Source organism: Aquarana catesbeiana, linkage group LG06, assembly GCF_042186555.1.
Source record: "Aquarana catesbeiana isolate 2022-GZ linkage group LG06, ASM4218655v1, whole genome shotgun sequence".
NCBI classification, from domain to species: Eukaryota; Metazoa; Chordata; class Amphibia; order Anura; family Ranidae; genus Aquarana; species Aquarana catesbeiana.
Window position 1 is genome coordinate 41,610,690 of NC_133329.1, and position 20,920 is coordinate 41,631,609.

Consider the following 20,920-nt stretch of genomic DNA (forward strand, 5'->3'; position numbering starts at 1 on the left):
CCCCCCACACTTAGAAACACCTCCCTAGGAAACATTTAACCCCTTTGATCGCCCCCTAGTGTTAACCCCCTCCCTGCCAGTGACATTTATACAGTAATCAGTGGATATTTTTAGCTCTGATCGCTGTATAAATGTCACCGGTCCCAAAGTGTAAAAAGTGTTGCAGTCCCGCTAAAAATCGCTGATCACCGCCATTAAAAGTAGTAAAAATAAAAAAAAAAAAAAAATAATAAAAATGCCATAAATCTATCCCCTATTTTGTAGACGCGATAACTTTTGCGCAAACCAATCAATATACGTTTATTGGGATTTTTTAATCAAAAATATGTAGTAGAATGATGAACACATTTTTATATATATATATATATATATATATATATATATATATATATATTTTTTTTTTTTTTGGGGGGGGGGATATTTGTTATAGCAAAAAGTAAAAAATTTTGTGTCTTTTTCAAAATTGTTTTCGTTTATGGCGCAAAAAATAAAAACCGCAAGAGGTGATCAAATACCACCAAAAAAAAGCTCTATTTGTGGGGAAAAAAAGGACGTCAATTTTTATTTGTGTACAGCGTCGCACGACTGCGCAATTGTCAGTTAAAGCGACGCAGTGCCGTATCGCAAAAAATGGCCTAGGTCATGAAGGGGTGGGGGGAAACCTTCCGGGGCTGAAGTAGTTAAAGCTTCTGGAGGGCAAGTAGTTAATAATTTATATCTCAGCAGTGTGTGTGGTGGTGGGTGCAGTATTCTATACAGAAGTGCGCCCCCCTCCCCCGGAATGGTATGATCCGAAGGCTGATAAAGAGCGGTATGGCCCCGCCCCCCCAGTCATAGCAGCGCGGTGAATCTTCGGGAAGAGAGAGATTTGTGTTTCATCAACAGTAGGTACTCCGGGCCGGCCCATTCCTGAGGGGGGCGCCCTGTGCCCCGCTCCCTCCCCTTATATGGCGCTGTGATTTCGCTCCGTGGTAATGACCATTGCGGGTTATACCCGCTTTGTTTTCTGCTATGGACGTCGCAGTCGTTCTTCAGTGTGTGTGGGGCGGGGCTAGTTACCGAGGGGATGCGGCGGGATTATTGATTGGCTGTGGCTGTTACCAGGCAGATTTGGCCTCTCTAGGGGGGTTTTCTATGGATGACATTGGAGGGTGGTGATTGGTTCACATTGATTGTGGAAATTGCTCAGGAGCAGAATGAGTGCTCACTCCTCTAATAAAGTTTTATGATTTTTTTTTTTTTTTTTAAATGGAATAATGCTTAACCCCTTCAATACCGGACACTTTCACCCCCTTCCTGCCCAAGCCAATTTTTACTTTTTAGCGCTCTCAACTCTTTGAATGAAAATTGCGCGGTCATGCATTACTGTACTCAAATATTTTTCTATAATTTTTTCCCCACAAATAGAGCTTTCTTTTGGTGGTATTTGATCACCTCTGCGGTTTTTATTTTTTGCGCTGTAAACGAAAACAGACTGACGATATTGAAAAAAAATATATATATATATTTTTTACTTTTTGCTATAATAAATGTCCCCCAAACAATGTGAAAAAACCCCAAATTTCTTTATCATTTTAGGCCGATATGTATTCTATATATTTTTGGTAAAAAAATCGCAATAAGCGTATATTGGTTGGTTTGCGCAAACGTTATAGCGTCTACAAAATAGGAGATAGATTTATGGCTTTTTTTTTTGTACTAGTAATGGCGGTGATCAGCGATTTTTATCAGGACTGCGACATTGCGGCGGACAGATCAGACACTTTTGACGCTATTTTGGGAGCGGTGACAATCATACAGCGATCGGTGCTATAAAAATAGCCACTGGTTACTGTATAAATGTCACTGGCAGGGAAGGGGGTTAACACGAGGGGGTGACCAAGGGGTTAAGACCCCTTTCACACCGAGCCGCCCATAGCGTCAGCGATAAAACACCGCTATTTTTTACCGCCGGATTAGCAGCGCATTTCGGCCGCTAGGGGGAGGGGGGGGCACTTTTATCGTGGCCGAGAAAGGGTTAAAACTGCACGCAATGCGCCGCAATAGCGGTATTTTGCCGGCGGTATCCCAGCGCTGCCCCATTGATTTCAATAGGGAGGAGCGGTAAACACACCGCTCCTTCACTGCTCCAAAGAAGCCGCTGGCAGGACTTTTCCTGACATCCTGCCAGCGCACTGCCCCAGTGTGAAAGCCCTCTGGGCTTTCACAATGGAGCAGCTGTTTTAGGGCGGATTGCAGGCGCTATTTCTAACGCTATAGCGCCTGCAAAATGCCTTCAGTGTGAAAGGGGTCTAAATGTGTTCCCTAGGGAGGTGTTTCTGTGGGGGGGAGGGCAATGACTGGGAGTACAGAGAGATCTGCTGTTCCTGATCACCAGGAACAGCAGATCTCTCTCTCCTCCCCTGTCAGAACAGGGATCTGTTTGTTTACATTGATAGATCGACACCCCCCCCCCCCGTTCGGCGCCTCTGAGCAGCGATCGCGGGTGGTCGGCCACACACACATCGCCGCCGTGGGTGCCCACTATAGCTCTTAAAGGAACCGCCGTACCGGCACGGCGATTTGCACAATAGAGCCGACCTGTCGTCGTATATCGGCAGCGGCGACTGGTCAGCAAGTAGTTAAATTGGAATAATGCTTAACCACTGTCGCTCTTTGAATGACAATTGCGCGGTCGTGCTACACTGTACCCCAAATGAAGGATTTTTTTGCACTCAAATAGAGCTTTCTTAATTTCCACTGGGGGTTTTTTTTTTTTTTTGCTAAATGAAGACCAAAAATGTCTTTGTTATAAAATTTTGAAAACAGGTAATTTTTCTCTTGCGCTGGCAGGCAGAGATTGGCAGCACTGGTGGGCACCGATAGACGGGGAAGCTGGCGGGCAGAGATTGGCAGCACTGGTGGGCACCGATAGGCAGCGAAGCTGGCTGGCAGAGATTGGCAGCACTGGTGGGGCACTATTGGGGCTGCACTGATGATCCTTGCCCTGATGATCAGTGTAGATTTCCCTTTTAGAGAAGTTATCGGCTCTCTTCTCCTCGTGTTGTCAGCGAGAGGAAAGAAATGCCGATAACCGCCTTGTGTTTACATGCGTTATCAGCTCTCATTGGACACAGCTGATCACGTAAAGAGCCGCTGATTGGCTCTTTACCTCAATCTGTGGCTCAGCCGTGGCCAGAGGACACTTCAGTCTCAGAGCGCACCACCTGCATGTGATCACAGGAGGACATCATGTGACGGCCTCCCAGGACTAAGTAGAGAGAGGGTATCACCGCTCCAGGTGGGTCAGATCAAAGTAAAAGGCATCTCCTTCAGTCTAGAAGTCCAGGTGCTGGCAATGCTGTGGTAGTTAGACATCAAAGAAATTCTGGACAGCCGCACTCCAAAGATATTTGCCTTTATTCAATAAGGTGTCATCCAAAGTACAGGTCACAGCAGAGTGGAACAAAGCTTACGTGTTTTGCACAAGGAGTGCTTAGTCACTATGACTAAGCACTCCTTGTAGTGCGAAACGCGTAAGCTTTATTCCACTTTGCTGTGACCTGAACTTTGGATGACACCTTATTGAATAAAGGCAAATATCTTTGGAGTGCGGCTGTCCAGACTTTCTTAGAGGCCTCCCAGGACTAGCCGGTCGCGTCGTAGCCGTCATTCGTCTATAGCGCGGTCCGCAAGTGGTCAATAGTGGAAGGATTAAATCTATACATTTGTAGCTTGTGTACATGGCCGGTATGAAATGAGAGATTTTGATTTCTGTAGATTCTCACAATTGCGGGAGTAAAATAAATCACCCTAGTGCACCCGCAGCAAAACGCGTTGCTCTTCAGGAGGGGGGGGATACCATTAAATATTAATGCCTACGCAGAAGCGGCACACACCCCCCTCCACCTCAGTGTGATCCTAGCCTGGATCTTCCCGCACAAGACATTGCTGGTACACCAAAGGTCTCTGCCAGGTCCCAACGGACATGGAATTGAGCGCAGTGTCTCTGGCCTGGGTGAGGAAAGAGGAGTGCTGGCGCTGCAGCAGAAAGTCTGGTCTAAGTGAGGGGGGGGGGGGGGCACCACAAGAACGATCATAGTGGCCGCTTGATCCTTCTTACTGGCGAGAGTGGACGCTCCCATCACCCTCCGGTGCTCCCTGGGCTCTCCCGTGGGATCGGGGACTCAAAAAAAGGAATCCGCCGGAAGGAAAACATATCGATTTCCGTGGGACAGATGGTCCCCGGCAATCTCTATGACTGTCGGGAGGCCAGGGCGCGACGTTATGACGTCACGTCCGCGCCACCTGATGTAAACAAAGCCGTTTACGCAGCTGGAAATCGTCAGATCGTTCATTTTCTTTTTTGTCCTGATGCTTTTCAGCCTGGAGGAGAGATGAGGGGTCTATGGTAGGTTTATGGAGAGACCCCTCATCTCTCCATAAAGAGGACCGAATGAAGCATCAGCATCTAGTAATCCGGAAGCGATGTCACTACTTCCTGGATTACTGGCATCTCTAAAGGTGCCAGTTTTTAAAAATAGAAAGTATTCAAAAACGCTGATCTTGATGTTTTGAATACTTTCAAGTGCAGAGGAGGGGTCTTATAGATCCCTGATCCCTCCATAAAGAGTACCTGTCACTGCCTATTAGGGTTGTCCCGATACCACTTTTTTAGGACCGAGTACAAGTACCGATACTTTTTTTCAAGTACTCGCCGATACCGATTACTGATACTTTTTTTTTAATGTCACGTGACAGTGCTTTCTTTTTTGGGGGGGGGGGGGGGGGGGGGGGGTGAACGGTGTATGTGTGTGTGTTTGTTTTTTTTTATTTACAATTTTTATTTTTTACAATAATTTTTTTTTATTCTTTATTGCAATATGTTTTTTTTTTTTTTTTTTTTAATCCGCCCTGTTGGGGGGCTTTGGTGAGATATCAGGGGTCTTAACAGACCTCTGATATCTCCCCCTTGAGACAGAGAAAGAGACAGAGGATAGAGATTCCCCAGTCCCTTTCTCTGCAGCCTCAGCTGCACTGAGAATGAATGGAGAGAAGACAGCGGCTTCTCTCCATTCATAAACTGACACATTGTAATCACAGGAGATTACAATGTTTCAGTTATGTGAATGGACAGAGTCAGCTGACTCTGTCTATTCACAAAGGAAGGAGGAGGAGGACGGCAGAACGGAGGGGGACAGAGAAGGAGAGGGGAACGGAGGGGACAGTGGAGAGGCACAGCAGAACGGAGGGGACAGCGGAGAGGCACAGCAGAACGGAGGGGACAGCGGAGGGGGACAGAAAAGGAAAGGGGAACGGCGGAACGGCGGGGGACAGAAAAGGAAAGGGGAACGGCGGAACAGAGGGGACAGCGGAGAGGCACAGCAAAACGGAGGGGACAGCGGAGGGGGACAGAAAAGGAAAGGGGAACGGCGGAACGGAGGGGGACAGTGGAGAGGCACAGCAGAACGGAGGGGACAGCGGAGGGGGACAGAAAAGGAAAGGGGAACGGCGGAACGGAGGGGGACAGTGGAGAGGCACAGCAGAACGGAGGGGACAGCGGAGGGGGACAGAAAAGGAAAGGGGAACGGCGGAACGGAGGGGGACAGCGGAGAGGCACAGCAGAACGGAGGGGACAGCGGAGGGGGACAGAAAAGGAAAGGGGAACGGCGGAACGGAGGGGGACAGTGGAGAGGCACAGCAGAACGGAGGGGACAGCGGAGGGGGACAGAAAAGGAAAGGGGAACGGCGGAACGGAGGGGGACAGTGGAGAGGCACAGCAGAACGGAGGGGACAGCGGAGGGGGACAGAAAAGGAAAGGGGAACGGCGGAACGGAGGGGGACAGTGGAGAGGCACAGCAGAACGGAGGGGACAGCGGAGGGGGACAGAAAAGGAAAGGGGAACGGCGGAACGGAGGGGGACAGCGGAGAGGCACAGCAGAACGGAGGGGACAGCGGAGGGGGACAGAAAAGGAAAGGGGAACGGCGGAACGGAGGGGGACAGCGGAGAGGCACAGCAGAACGGAGGGGACAGAGAAGGAGAGGGGGATAGCAGAACGGAGGGGACAGCGGAAGGGGACAGCGGAGAGGCACAGCGGAGAGGCACAGCAGAACGGAGGGGACAGCGGAGGGGGACAGAAAAGTAAAGGGGAACGGAGGGGGACAGCGGAGAGGCACAGCAGAACGGAGGGGACAGAGAAGGAGAGGGGGATAGCAGATGGGAGGGGACAGCGGAGGGGGACAGAGAAGGAGAGAGGAACGGCGGAAGGGAAGGGGACAGCGGAGGGGGACAGAGGAAAGGAGGGGGCATGGAGGAGGATGCAGTGACAGTCAGCGGTGAGCGATCACTGCTGTATGTCACTAAAGCCGCTGAAAGCCGCGGGGGGAGAATCTTGTAACTCCCCCACGCGCCGATCACCGATGACTTCCAGGTATCCGCGGAAGCATCGGAAGCATTTGCCCGAGTACAAGTACTTGGGCAAATGCTCGGTATCGGTACCGATACTAGTATCGGTATCGGGACAACCCTACTGCCTATTACTGTCACAAGGGATGTTTACAATCCTTGTGACAGCAATAACAGTGATAAAAAAAATGTAACTTTTTTTTAATGTACAGAATATCGGCAGACAATATCGGCTGTCGACCTGAGAGGTTGCCGAAATATCGCTATTTTATTGGCACTGAGAAAACGGTATCGGTCGATCCCTACTATACAGCCAATTATCCCAAATAGCACACAGTCCTTCCATGCTTTAGTCATCAGTGCATGGAAACCATGACTTCATATGGAGTAGGGTTTGGAACACCATGAGACAGTAGAACAGGTTATGGCGAGGAGCCTTCTTGGAACAGGAAGTCTTATAATAGTACGGTTTTCCCTGAAACGTTCCATTTCGGTCGCGGCTCTGACTACACATTCCTGGATCTGTCTGCTCTAATTTATGGCACAGCTGTCTATAGACTAAGCACAGAGGACTTCTCCGTCTATAAGGCCCCTTTCATACAAGCTCCTCCGTGTAGCGGATTCCACTTGCTCAGCGGCTGATTTCTGCTCTGATCCTCGCTGAGCAGGCGGGTGACGGGTAGCAGAGCGGACACGGACAGTCCTGCTCTCCTCTATGGGGAAATCGGATGGAAACGGACCTCCTGTCCATCAAATTCCCTCGAATGGATGGGAAGTAGGACCAAGATCCATCTGGTTTTTGCAGGCAGGATCAGATTGGATGGCGGCGGATAGGGTTGCACCGATGCCGTTACTGAGTATTTGCCCAAGTACTTGTACTCAGGCAAATGCTCCCGATGCTTCACCCGATACCTTTTACATGCCGAGTCTCCCAGAAGTCAGTGGACGGAGAAGGCGGAGCAGAGCTCAAGTCCTGGCACAGTGAGAGTGAGTCCTTGCAGCGGAAGGGAAGCTTATGGGGCAGGGATGTGGGTCGCAGCCGCATGTGCCGCCCATCAGAATTGGTGACCGGGGCCGTCAGAATCGTTAACAGAAGTGACGGCCCGAGTCTCCATTCAGAGACTGTACACCGCAACGCTCGATCGTCGCACACCCTGCACCATAGTTGCCAACATTGCAAAAAAAATATGTGGGACACTTTTTTGGCTGTAGGCGGAGCTGTACAATAATTAGGGGGCGGGGCATGCGTTTGTAGGCGTGGCTTTGCAAAAATTATAAGCGCGTCACACGGTCCACTGTGAAAAGTGGGCGTGGCTTAAATGGGCGTGGCTCAAGAGGGTGTGGTTAGAGTCTGAGATGAATGAGGGATGGAGAGGGAAAGGGGGAGAGGGAAAGGGGGAGAGGGAAAGGGGGAGAGGGAAAGGGGGAGAAGGAAAGGGGGGAAGAGGGAAATGACGGGACAGCAGCCCCAGATCCTACACAATGGAAATATGTGTATTCTAGAAAGTTTAACAATCAGCAGATAAAGATACTCCAAACACCTGGTGTTAACGCTTCAATCATCCCGGCACCATGGTTGTTATGGTGTCAGGATGATTGAAGCGCATTATTTCTATTATTACATTGTAATATAAAATTAAATCATTCAACTTACCATAATGCCGAATCAGTGGGATCCCTGAGCGTGTCACTAGCCACGTCGCCTGCCAACAGCAGAGTCTGTTCTTGCATCAGGTGCCACCAGCAGAGTCTGTTCTTGCATCAGGTGCCCCCGGCAGAGTCCGTCCTTGCATCAGGTGCCCCCGGCAGAGTCCGTCCTTGCATCAGGTGCCCCCGCCAGAGTCTGTATAACCCCCCTCTATTAGTGCAGCCCCCCCTCTATTAGTGCAGCCCCCCCTCTATTAGTGCAGCCCCCCTCAATTAGTGCAGCCCCCCGCTCAGTGCAGGAGCGGCCGGTGTTCTGCCAAGAAAGTTCCCCTCCGCAATGAAGGACCCCCTGTACTGCGCAGGCGCAGCGCTTGCGCAGTACGGGGCTGGGGAACTTTTGGCAAGACACAGCGACGGTGCCGTGTCTTCTGCTTGCTTCAGTGGAGAGGGGAGGGGCCGTGCAGTTAAAGAAGCCGCTCAATTGGCTGCACAGATCGAGCCCCCTTCCTCTCTCCACTCAACACTAGGGGGAAGATAGAGCGGCGGCGCCGGCCGCCATTTTGCTGGAGCCCGCTGCTCCAAAAACAAAAAACAACATTCCCGATTTTCCTTATGGAAAATCACGATTCGGGACAGCCTCCAATCGGGACGAGGGTCCCAAAATCGGGATTGTCCCGGGAAAATCGGGACTGTTGGCAACTATGCCTGCACTGGGCCTCAGTAAGCCTGCAGTCACAAGGCGGCAGTGGACATCTTGTTACACCCAGCCCATATAGTTCACTAACTATTAGAGCTGCACGATTCTGGCCAAAATGAGAATCACGATTTTTTTTTGCTTGGAATAAAAAGATCACGATTCTCGCAACGTTCTTTCACATTATACAAAAAAAATTGGGCTAACTTTACTGGTTAGTTTTTTTTTTTTTTTTTTTTCATTAAAGTATTTTTTTTTTTTAATCGTGCAGCTCTACTAACTATATGGACTGGGTGTAACAAGATGTCCGCTGCTGCATTCTGACTAGGTTTACTGAGGTCGAGTGCAGGGTGTATCAAGATGGCCTCTTGTTTACTCTACTCTTTATCGATTTAATTTTATCATGCCAGGCTGCCAGCAATTATCAGTGCTGCATTTCAGCAACACTGCCTACCTATCAGTGCCCATCAGTGCCAGCCATCAGTGCCGCATATCAATGCCCATCAGTAAGTACCACATATCGGTGCCGCGAATCCGTGCCCATCAGTCAGTGTCACCTGTCAGTGCTGCAAATCAGTGCCCTTCAGTCTTCATAATTATAAAAAAAGATATTGTTAGTCTGTATTGTGCTTTGAAAACCGTCACTTGACATTAAAAAAAAGTATGGGTAATCGGTATCGGAGAGTACTTGGGGGGGGGGGGAAGTATCGGTACTTGTGTTCGGTCTTAGAAAAGTGGTATGGGTGCAACCCTAGCGGCGGGCGTCAGCGGACATCGCTCTATAGGAGGCTTCAAGGTCTGATCAGGTCCGCCTCAAAAACTGACAGGTGGATCTAATCGGACAGATCGTGTGAAAGTGTCTTTAGAGGAACGGATGAGTCTTCGGATTGTTTGCCAAGATGAAAAGTCATCAGAACCACTCAAGTTTTTGAACACATTAAGGGATGTAAAGTTCTTACTGTTGAAACCTGAGCAGGCATTGCCGGGTTCGGATGATGAGGAGGGACGGAGAGAAGATGATTTTTTTGGTTTATTATGCCGACCTTCCAACAGTAACATTTTCTTTTCTATTTTCTTTTTCAGATTACTCACAGCCAGAATAATCCCAAGGGTAAGCTATATACACTCACCGGACCCTTTATTAGGTACACCTGTTCAAGTGCTTGGTAACACAAATTGCTAATCAGCCAATCACATGGCAGCAACTGAATGTATTTAGGCATCTAGACGTGGTGAAGAAGACTTAGTGAAGTTTAAACCCGAGCATCAGAATGGGGAAGAAAGGGGATTTAAGTGACCTTGAACGTGGCATGGTGGTTGGCGCCAGACAGGCTGGTCTGAGCGTTTCAGAAACCGCCGAACTACTGGGATTTTCACGCACCACTGTCTCTCGGGTTTATAGAGAATGGTCCGAAAAAGAGAAAATATCCAGTGCGCGGAGGTTGTGTGGACGAAAATGCCTTGTTGATGTCAAAGGTCAGAGGAGAATTGACAAACTGATTCAAGGTGATAGGAAGGCAACAGTCACGGAAATAACCACTCGGTACAACCAAGGTAGGCAGAATACCATCTCTGAGCGCACAACACGTCGGGCCTTGAAGCAGATGGGCTACACCAAAAGACCACACCTGGCAGCCAAGAACAGGAAACTGAGTCTGCAGTCCGCACAGGCTGACCAAAACTGGACGGCAGAAAATTGGAAAAACGTGGCCCGGTCTGAGGAGTCTTGATTTTAACCTTTTATTACAGGTTTTTAAAAATAAATTGTATATAAACCACTGTGTGTTTTCTACTTCAGGGGAGAGTTAGATTGATCAAGTGTTGGTCAGTATTTATCACAGGTGAGACAGGGGCGGATCCAGAGTCTAGTCTCAGGAGGGGCACTGTCAGAAAATACGTTTTTTTGCGGGCAATGTATCGGGGCAATAGCTGGTGTTAGTACTTCCGTCAGCACGGCACCATGGTTGATATGGTGTCAGGCTGGTTGAAGCGCATTATTTCTATTACATTGTTATATAAAATTAAATCGTTCAACTCACCATAATGCAGAATCAGTGGGAGCCCTGAGTGTGTCACTTGCCATGTTATCTGCCTTCAGATGCGGATTGTCACTTGCCATGTCCCTGCCACAAGTAGCGGATTGTCACTTGCCTGCCCCAGATGCGGATTGTCACTTGCCATGTCGCCTGCCATTAGATGCAGATTGTCACTTGCCGCGTCACTTGCCGCATGTTGCTAATTGTCACTTGCCACGTTACCTGCCACATGTTGCGGATTGTCACTTGTCACGTCACCTGCCACCAGATGCAGATTGTCACTTGCCTCACGTTGCTGATTTTCACTTGCCACGTCACCTGCCACACATTGCTGATTGTCACTTGGTATGTCACCTGCCACATGTTGCTGATTGTAAATTGCCATGTCACCTGCCACACATTGGCAAGTGACAATCTGCACCTTAGCAGGCAGGTGGCAATTTGCAGAGTGAAGACAGGCAGCAGAAAGATGATGTAATCTCTCAGCTGCCTGCAGCTGCACAATGAGGGCGGAACTGCAGTGATGCAGGGCAGGCGGTGAGCGATGTCATCTCTCTGCTCCTCCACCCGCTGGCTCACTGACTGACCAGCCTATCTGCTCACCTGCCGACTGGCCTGCCCGCTCACTCACCCGTTGACTCGCCTGCTCACTCACCCGCTGACTGGCCCACCCTCCTGCTCTCTCACCCGCTGACTGGCCTGCCCGCTCACCCGCCGACTCATTGCTAATTTCTCCCGGGGGGGGCAATTGCCCCGTTGCCCCCCCTGGATCCGCCCCTGAGGTGAGAAGAGTTCTGCTCTGCAATCTTGTAGTTGTCCCTCTCTAATCTGAGAGAAAAAGAGAACCTACAGGTCCCCTCTCTACAACCACAGACAATTGAATTTTCCCTGCAAAGCACAAGTTTTGCACTAAGACCCCTTTCACACTGAGGCGCTTTTCAGGTGCTTTCACGCTAAAAAAACTCCTGAAAAGCTCACGAAAACCTATTTTCATTAAAATCAATGAATGCTTTCACACTGGGGCAGTGCACTGGCAGGGTGCTGAAAAAACGCCCCTCTCCATTGAAATGAATGGAAAGCGCTTCAAAAGTGCCTGAAAAGCTCTTCAAAAGTGCTCAGTGTTTTACTGGCAGTTTACAAGCACCTCAGTGTGAAAGGGGCCTAAGAGGTGTGGGCTGTGTGAAACAAACTGCATAAACCATGGCAATAAAATAACAGCCTTGGGAAAATGATTTCTCACATTGACCTCTAATAATTGAGCAATGAAGGTACCAAAAGGTTTGCAGGATTCCTAAATGAGTTATTAAATGTTACCCTGTTTCACTGGCTTCTAATCAATAGACCAGCCTTTTTCAACCAGGGTGCCCTGAGGTTTCTCCAGGTGGTGCCTTGGCAAAATGCCTAAAAATTGCCAAAAAATTGTATACAAGCTGGCGGGTGGATGAAGCCTTCCTTATAGTGTCACAAAGCCACAGGTTCTCATTGTGCACCATTACGACCTTCTACCTGATGACCAATGACATCATCAGCTGATAAGGAGGATGTTGCCTACATAGCATCCTTGTTTGACCCCCCCTTGCCCCTCTCCATCAGCTTTGGGGTCTCAGCTGAGTGATGGAAAAAAAAAAAACTGAGGGAGAAGAGAAACATTGGAATACTAGTCCGTAACAGTTTGCAAAAGTGTATTTGCTTTGGAAGAATAAAACACCTCTAATGTTGGGATGTTGCTGCATTAAGTAAAACTATTAGGCCCCTTTCACACTGAGGTGCTTGTAAACTGCAAGTAAAACACTGAGCACTTTTGAAGGGCTTTTCAGGCACTTTTTGAAGCACTTTCCATTCATTTCAATGGAGAGAGGTGTTTTTTTCACCATCCTGCCAGTGCACTGCCCCAGTGTGAAAGCATTCATTGATTTTAATGAAAATAGGTTTTCATGAGCTTTTCATGCGCTTTTTTTTAGCATGAAAGCGCCTCAGTGTGAAAGGGGTCTTACATTTTAGAATGAGGTGCCTCAAGACTGTCCATAATTTTGGAGGGTGCCTTGACTGAAATAAGGTTGAGAAACGCTGCAATACACAGTGGAACTGGCTACTAAAACTTCAGAGTTTGCTGGATAAATTGCTACAATCGTCTCTGCCTGTAACATTTCTTCACACTGTTGATAGGCTGTGAATAAATTACTGGTGTCCCTAGAACAACCTTCCAGTATAGAGCGCTCAATAATATTCCTATATAGGGGCAGCCCTCAAAATTTCCACTCGCCTACTCACATTTGGCGAGTGGAAATAATGTGAAGGCGAGTGTGAATTGGAGGAGAGGGACGGACGCCTATTCTCTTCCCAGCGATGTGCCAGAAACTGTGGTGTCCCTAGAACAATCTTCTAGTATAGAGAGCTCAATAATATTCCTATATAATGACAGCCATCAGAATTTCCACTCGCCTAGTCGCATTTGGCGAGTGGAAATAATGTGAAGGCGAGTGTGAATTGAAGGAGAGGGACGGACGCCTATTCTCTTCCCAGCGATCAGACAGAAACTGTGGGGAGAGGAGAGAAAGAGGAGAGCCGGTCGGATCACACAGAGCGGGGATCTTCCACAGTGACCCAGCTTGGATCTGTAAATGCCAGCCGCTGACAAAGTCCCGCCTCCTGGACCGGATCCTATGATAGACAGCACACTGGTCCAATGCTGGGAAATTTAAGCAATGTGACATCTTTAATAGAAGGCGGGACTTTGACAGCGGCCAGGGTTTCAGATCCAAGCTGTGTCACAGCGGGAGATCCCCGCTCTGTGTGATCCCCATGCACTGATGGGCACTAATAAAGTTGTTCATATTTATTTTTGGAACTTAATTCTGCATAAAACATTTAACTGTCCTTTCATGGGATAATTTACGCGGGCGTGTTTAGGGGCGGAGTAGGGGCTGGGTGGGGCAACTGGTGGCGAGCAATGCTTAAAGGATTAATCCAGAAGGTTTTTTTAATCTTAATGCATTGCATTAAGATAAAAAAAAACCTTTTCTTTGTAGCAGCTTCCCCAGAACCCCCTAATTTCTTACCTGATCCCCATCTCTCTCCAGCGTTGTCCACAAATGCCTAAGCCATGATAGACGTTCCGGCTGGACTGGCCCTTTAACCACTTCCGGACTGCCGCATGCCGATGTACGTCCAACTTTTGCCGGCGGATATCATTTTTATGGTAGCAGCTAGCTGCCATAACCCCGGTATCCCCGTTTTCGTGCGGTGGTCGGCTTTCTGATAAAAGTGGTCCCTGCAGCAGGTTCGCCGCAAGATCATTTTTATTGGTGGCGGGAGAGGGGGGCCCCCCTCCTGCCGCGATCTGGTGCCCTCCGCCGCTTACCGGAGCTGTCGGTAGCGGCGGAGGCGATCGCGTCCTTCTCAGTGCTGTTCCTGGAGACGAGTGAGGCTAAGATGGCACCCACTCGTCCCCGTGACACTTAAAGGCATATTTTTTTCAATATAATTTTTTTAAATTGCTTTTTTTTTTTTTTTTTTTATTGCATTTTTTTGTAAATATAAGATCTGAGGTCTTTTTGACCCCAGATCTCATATTTAAGAGGACCTGTCATGCTTTTTCCTATCACAAGGGATGTTTACATTCCTTGTAATAGGAATAAAAGTGACACAATTTTTTTTTTAAAAAACAGTGTAAAAATAAATAAAATAATGTAAGATAAATAATTTTTTTTAAAAACCCCTGTCCCGACGCATACGCTAGTAGCGCCCGCATATGAAAACGGTGGTCAAACCACACATGTGAGGTATCGCCGCAACCAGTAGAGCGAAAGCAATAATTCTAGCCCTAGACCTCCTCTGTAACGTAAAACACGCAACCTGTAGAATTTTTTAAACGTCGCCTATGGAGATTTTTGAGGGTAAAAGTTTGATGCCATTCCACGAGCGGGCGCAATTTTGAAGCGTGACATGTTGGGTATCAATTTACTTGGCGTAACATTATATTTCACAATATAAAAAAAAAAAATTGGGCTAACTTTACTGTTGTCTTATTTTTTTATTCAAAAAAGTGAATTTTTTCCCAAAAAAGCGTGCATATAAGACCGCTGCGCAAATACGGTGCAAAAAAAAAGTAATGTTTGGGGGTTCTAAGTAATTTTCTAGAAAAAAAAACAGTTTTAAACATGTAAACACCTAAAATCCAAAACGAGGCTGGTCCTTAAAGTGGTTAATAAATCAGTCTGAGGGACGCAGGTCACATGATCACAGTCACTGTATAGCAGGGGTAGGGAACCTGGGGCTCTCCAGCTGCTGCAGAACTCATGCCTCTGGGAGTAATTGGAACTGCCAGCCTTGCAATGCCTCATGGGAAATGTAGTTCCACAACAGCTGGAGGTCCCCCCAGGTTGCCTCCCCCCTGCTGTATAGAGTGTCGCCGCTTCCGTTAAATGTAAATAGTAACAAATCTGTGTCACGTCACAAGTTTTATGTACAAATAAACCGCGTGCGATCGGCCTACCACTGAGATTCTACATCCTACAGCACCCCAACCGCTTACAGGTTCCAGCATGCTGTGGGGTGCCTGGGAATGCTGGGACTTGTAGTCCCCCCTATGTGGGTGGAGGACTGCGGCTGATCCCGTCATTAAAAAAAAAAGCAAAAAATCAATAAAAAATAGTTTTGTAGGTCAAGTCTGTAAAGTATGATGTGCAATATGGCTTAGACTGATAGATTACTGATCTGTAGATTTTGTACACATTGTAGAATATGAAATGATATAGAAACGATTTTACCAAAAAGTATCTAAATTGTGTATCTAAATGACCCGAATAAACTTTACAAGTGTGAAGAGATCCTGTCTGCCGGTGTCTCTTTGTTCTAAAATACAGAAGTGATCAGGAACTGATTTATAAAAAAAAATTAAAACAAAATGAATCCCCGCTCTTTCGACTGCAACAACTTTTTAACGACTTGACCTCCGGAAGGTTTTACCCCCCCCCCTTCATGACCAGGCCATTTTTTGCTATTCAGCACTGCACTACTTTAACTGGTAATTATGCGGTCATGCATCACCGTACCCAAATGAAATTTGTATCATTTTTTTTTTCACACAAATAGAGCTTTCTTTTGGTGGTATTTATTCACCAATGGGTTTATATTTTTTTTTGCTATGTAAATGAAAAAATATCCAAAATTAAAAAAAAAAAAAAAAAAAAATGTTTCTTTGTTTCTGTCATAACATTTAGCAAATAAATAATCTTTTTTCATAAATTCAGGTCAAAATGTAATCTGCTACATTCCTTTGGTGAGAATTCCCCAAATCAGTGTATTCTATTTAGTCTGTAGAAAATGTATAGAGTCCACAAACTATGATATACCGTATTTATCGGCGTATAACACGCACTTTTTTCCCCTTAAAATCAGGGGAAAATCGTGGGTGCGTGTTATACGGAGATCCCCCGCTATTTTGTGATCTATCGGAGCGATCGCCGCGATTGCCACCGACATTCACATAGCGTGTAGTTTTAAATATGGCGCCGCGGAGTTCGGAGGGACTCGGCGGAGCTGAACGAGCGCCGCCGAGAACACAGTGACTGGGCGGAGCCGAGATACACATAGCCGAGGGTTCTCGGCGCCCCGTTCACAGTCACGCCCAGTCCCGCCATTGGACCTGTGTTATGTCCATCATAGGGACTGGGCGTGACTGTGAATTGCGCCGAGAACCCTCGGCTATGTGTATCTCGGCTCCGCCCAGCCACTGTGTTCTCCGCGGCGCTCGTTCAGCTCCGCCGAATCCCTCTGAACTCTGCGGCGCCATATTTAAAACTACACGCTAAACTTGTGTATGTCGGCGGCGATCATGTAATGGACACTGGGGGCAAGGCTGCACTGACCACTGGGGCAAGGCTGCACTGACCACTGGGGCAAGGCTGCACTGACCACTGGGGGCAAGGCTGCACTGAGAAGGCTGCACTGACCACTGACAAGGCTGCAGATGAACACTGATGAGGCTGCATTGATGGGCATTTTAATGTAAGTTTTTTTTTCCTTAAACTTCCCCCCCAAAAGTTTTTTTCCTTAAAATTCCCTCCTAAACTTGGGGTGCGTGTTATACGCCGGCGCGTGTTATCGCCAATAAATACAGTATATCTGAATATCGATTGATATCTTGAATATTTTTGATTGATCAATCTTGATGAACTGATGGACTATCTAATTTCTCAACACCCCCGAAAATGCCAAGGACTGTAAAAATATCCCCCAAATTCCCCCTTTTCGGGAAGCAGACAGATATTTAGACAGTCCGAGGTATTTAGTAAGAGGCATGGCAAGTTTTTTTTTTTAAATTGTCATTTTTTTGTCTCAATTTTTTGAGAAATAAAGAAATTAAATAAAATCAGTTTTTTTTTTTCATCATTTTTTTTTTCCATACTGTCACCAGTGCAGTACAATGTCATCATATGACTTGTGTGTTAGTGATAATAAATATGGACTGGTAACAGTATGTAAAGAAAAAAAAAACATTTTTTATTACATTTTGTATACATTTAGTAATGAACCTTTTTTTCTGTTTTTTTTTTTACTATTTTACATCCTGTCATCAGAGTAGTTGTGTCACCTTAGTGACACTGTTTTATGCTGGGGGGGGGGTGAACAGGTATTTTTTAAAAATTGTTATTGCTTATAATAGTGATGATCACTGTTATAAGTAATAGTTAACTGTCATGACTGGCTTTCCATTCACTACAGCTTGCTTACTGTTATGATAGGCGACATCTACATCACATGTTACAGGGCGCTGTGATTGGCCCAGGTACCCACAGCAGACCAATCACAGCATCACAACAGTGACCAAGCGGTTCATGAATAAAAGCCATTCATGACAGTTTACGGTAAAGCGGAACCTTCAGTAATTTTTTCATCTTTCCATCTATTAAATCTTCTGCCCTTGTTGTTGTTTTACCTTTGGATTGTAAAACTTTTTTTTTCTGCCAGTAAATCCCTTATACAGCCAACTTCCTGTTTTTTGTCTGGTCATTAGCCTAGGCTTATGACATCATGCACAGCTCTCTCTCTCACTCTCATGAAGGGAGAGGGGTGTGAGTCATAAGAGGGCCAATGAGAGCTGCAGAGCCGGAGGTGTGCCTCTGTGTGTCTGTGTAAATCCAGGAAGTGAGCAGACAGCAGCTTGAGCTGCCCACAGTTAAAATGGCTGCAGCCAGACTCAGTGGCGGGAGATTTCTGCAGCATATTTGGCAAGTACAGAATCACTATATATATAAAATAATATGCAAAGTGGTTGGAGGGAAGCTTCAGAATGGCAAAGATGTTTTTATTACAAATTATGTGAGCGGACTGCAGTTCTTCTAACGAATTGACCTCCGGAAGGTTGACCTCAACCCGATAGAACACCTTTGGGATGAATTAGAGCGGAGACTGCGAGCCAGACCTTCTCGTCCAACATCAGTGCCTGACCTCACAAATGTACTTCTGGAACAATTGGTCAAACATTCCCATAGACACACTCCTAAACCTTGTGGACGGCCTTCCCAGAAGAGTTGAAGCTGTTATAGCTGCAAAGGGTGGGCCAACTCAACATTAAACCCTACAGACTGAGACTGGGATGTCATTAAAGTTCATGTGTAGAGTGTAGAGGCAGGCGTCCCAATACTTTTGGTAATATAATGTATATACAGTGCCTTGAAAAAGTATTCATACCCCTTGAAATTTTCCACGTTATCTTATGTTACAACCAAAAACATAAATGTATTTTATTGGGATTTTATGTGATAGACCAACATAAAGTGGCACATAATTGTGAAGTGGAAGGAAAATGATAAATGGTTGTAGTTTTTTTTTTTTACAAATAAATATGTGAAAAGTGTGGTGTGTATTTGTATTCAGTCCCCTTTACTCTGATACCCCTAACTAAAATCCAGTGGAACCAATTGCCTTCAGAAGTCACCTAATTAGTAAAAAGAGTCCACCTGTGTGTCATTTAATCTCAGTATAAATACAGCTGTTCTGTGAAGCCCTCATAGGTTTGTTAGAGAACCTTTGTGCACAAACAGCATCATGAAGGCCAAGGAACACACCAGACAGGTCAGGGATAAAGTTGTGGAGAAGTGTAACCGCTTTCCGACCAGCCGCCGTCATTATACTGCAGCGGGTTGGCTCTTCTGCGCTAACCGCCGTAGGTGTATGTCAGTCTTTGCACAGGAGATAGTTGGCGCGCCCTGCGGGAGCGTTGCCCGTGGGTCCGGAGGACTTGATGGTTGCCGGCGACCCGCGATCGTTATGCACAGAGGCAGAACGGGTAACTGGCGATTCCCTGTTCTGCCAGATGACATGTCAGAGATCTTCTGTTCCCAGTGATCTCTGTCATGTCCCTTGCAGCCCATCCCCCCCTACAGTTAGAACACACCCAGGGAACACACTTAACCCCTTGATTGCCCCCCAGTGTTAACCCCTTCCCTGCCAGTGCCATTTATACATTGATCAGTGCATTTTTTATAGCACTGATCAATGTAATAATGTCACTGGTGCCCAAAAAGTGTAATTTGGGGTCAGATTTGTCCGCCGCAATGTCGCAGATCGCCGCCATTACTAGTAAAAACAATAAATAAAAGTCCCTAAATCTACCCCATAGTTTGTAGATAACTTTTGCGCAAACCAATCAATTTACGCTTTTTTTTTTACCAAAAATATGTAGAAGAATATATTTCGGCCTAAACTGATGAATAAGTTTGTTTTTTTATATTTTTTTTGGGGGGGGGGATATGTATTATTTCAGAAATTAAAAAAATGATAGAGCCATGATAGGGATATGATGGAGATATTATAGAGCTATGATAGGGCCATGATAGGGCCATGATAAGGCCATGATAGGGCCATAATAGGGATATGATAGAGCCATGATAGGGATATGATAGAGATATTATAGAGCCATGATAGGGCCATGATAGGAATATGATAGAGATATTATAGAGCTATGATAGGGCCATGATAAGGCCATGATAGGGCCATAATAGGGAAATGATAGAGCCATGATAGGGATATGATAGAGATATTATAGAGCTATGATAGGGCCATGATAAGGCCATGATAGGGCCATGATAAGGCCATGATAGGGCCATGATAGGGATATGATAGGGCCGTGATAAGGCCATGATAGGGCCATGATAGGGATATGATAGGGCCATGATAAAACCATGGTGGGGCCATGATAGGGATATGATAGAGCCATGATAAGGCCATGATACAGTGGCGTAGCGTGGAGGGTGCAGGGGGTGCCGTGGCCCCGGGCGCGACATTTAGGGGGGCACCAGTATGTGTCACTGGCTGCCTCCTCCTAATTTCAAATTCCTGTGTACCCTGCGCTCCGGCCGCCATGTTAAGTGTCCGGGGCCCTGTGATTGGTCGTATGGGGGTCATGTGAGGCGTAGGGCTGACCTGTCCTCGATTGCTCCTGAAGTCCCGCCTCCGCACATGACCCCCCATACGCCCAATCACAGTGCGCTGGACACTGAACATGGCAGTAGGCAGAGCGCAGGGGAGAGAAGAAACAACGTGAGCCGCCGCCGTCTTCTCCTCCTCATCCGGATTGATGCAGGCCAGGATAAGAAGGTGAGTGAGACTCCCTCGTGAGAGTCTTGTTACTGGCCGGGGGGGGGGGCGGCGGGGTGAGAGAGAGAGACTGTAGGCAGGACAGTATAGTGTAGTATAGTGGACAGTGTAGTGTAGTATAGTGGTCAGTATAGTGGACAGTGTAGTGTAGTATAGTGGTCAGTATAGTGGACAGTATAGTGGTCAGTATAGTGGTCAGTGTAGTATTGTATAGTGGTTAGTATAGTGTAGTTTAGTATGGAGGTCAGTGTAGTGTAGTGGTCAGTATGGGGGGCAGTGTAGTGGACAGTATAGTGTAGTGGTCAGTGTAGTGTAGTATAGTGGACAGTGTAGTATAGTGGTCAGTATAGTACAGTGTGGTGGTCAGTGTAGTGTAGTATAGTGGTCAGTATAGTATAGTGGACAGTGTAGTGGTCAGTGTAGTGTAGTATGGTGGTCAGTATAGTGGACAGTGTAGTATAGTGGACAGTGTAGTGTAGTATGGTGGTCAGTATAGTGTTGTGTAGTATAGTGGACAGTGTAGTATAGTGGTCAGTGTAGTATGATGGTCAGTAT

General features: G+C 46.9%; 1 long non-coding RNA gene across 1 annotated transcript; it reads left to right on the forward strand.

The window, feature by feature from the left end:
* Positions 1 to 788: 788 nt before the first annotated feature.
* On the forward strand, positions 789 to 10,505 carry LOC141148346 (uncharacterized). Its single transcript, XR_012245193.1, has 2 exons — positions 789 to 884; positions 9,810 to 10,505. It is a non-coding gene; the product is annotated as an uncharacterized lncRNA (long non-coding RNA).
* The last annotated feature ends 10,415 nt before the right edge of the window (positions 10,506 to 20,920 follow it).